The following is an 823-nucleotide window of genomic DNA, read 5'->3' as shown; positions in this document are numbered from 1 at the left end:
ATACTGCTTAGTATCAAAAAAATATAAAACATCGATGTTGTGATTCTCAGTGACCTTTATCGCCGCAGATGACATAGAACCTCTAGTTCTGTGTATACTGCACTTCATCTCATCATCATTGTTTTCCCATCATACTCTCGTGCATGGTAATTGCTATCGTCATAACTGTATATAAATCTGAGCGTGTTCAAATTGTATTCTTCTACCTCTCTTTATGCCTTTCATTTGATAATATTCTTTGTGTCCTCTCTCATTCCTCTCATATTCATATTTAATCCTCTCCATCTCTTTAATTTCTTCGGTTTCTTCTTTCCATTTAGTAATCTCTAGCACTCTATTATAATATTAGTATATACACGCTCACAGCACACCACTGTTATTGCAATACAATATTGCTATTGTAACACAAGGTAATGTCCATTAGGTAAACAAGATGGAAAAAATAGACCAAATTAGAATATGACTCATTTTTCATACCTTACAACCATAGTGCTTTACGCCTACAGTCCACTGTCATACCTAGTTTTCATATTTTTGTATTTTTACTATTTTAAAAATTTTCATCGATGAGTTCTAGGACGTATCAAAATTTAGCAAATATATCAGATTCTCTCAAAGTATAAAGTTTCATAAACTTTTTAAAATGGGGAAAAAATTCTTGAAGTGTTAAAATGACACATAAATAAGAGAAATAGCAACCATCAGAGCAATTTTTTATTTATAAGAAAAATTAAAGAGCGGCACTCGGGCTTGGGAAGCTTTCCAGTAACATCAACAAGATCTATCCATCTACATACTGCTTACTCAGTCGGTTTGAAATCCT

Source organism: Trypanosoma equiperdum, assembly GCF_001457755.1.
Source record: "Trypanosoma equiperdum strain OVI genome assembly, contig: ctg_1000, whole genome shotgun sequence".
Classification (NCBI taxonomy): Eukaryota; Euglenozoa; class Kinetoplastea; order Trypanosomatida; family Trypanosomatidae; genus Trypanosoma; species Trypanosoma equiperdum.
This window is presented reverse-complemented; position numbering follows the sequence as displayed.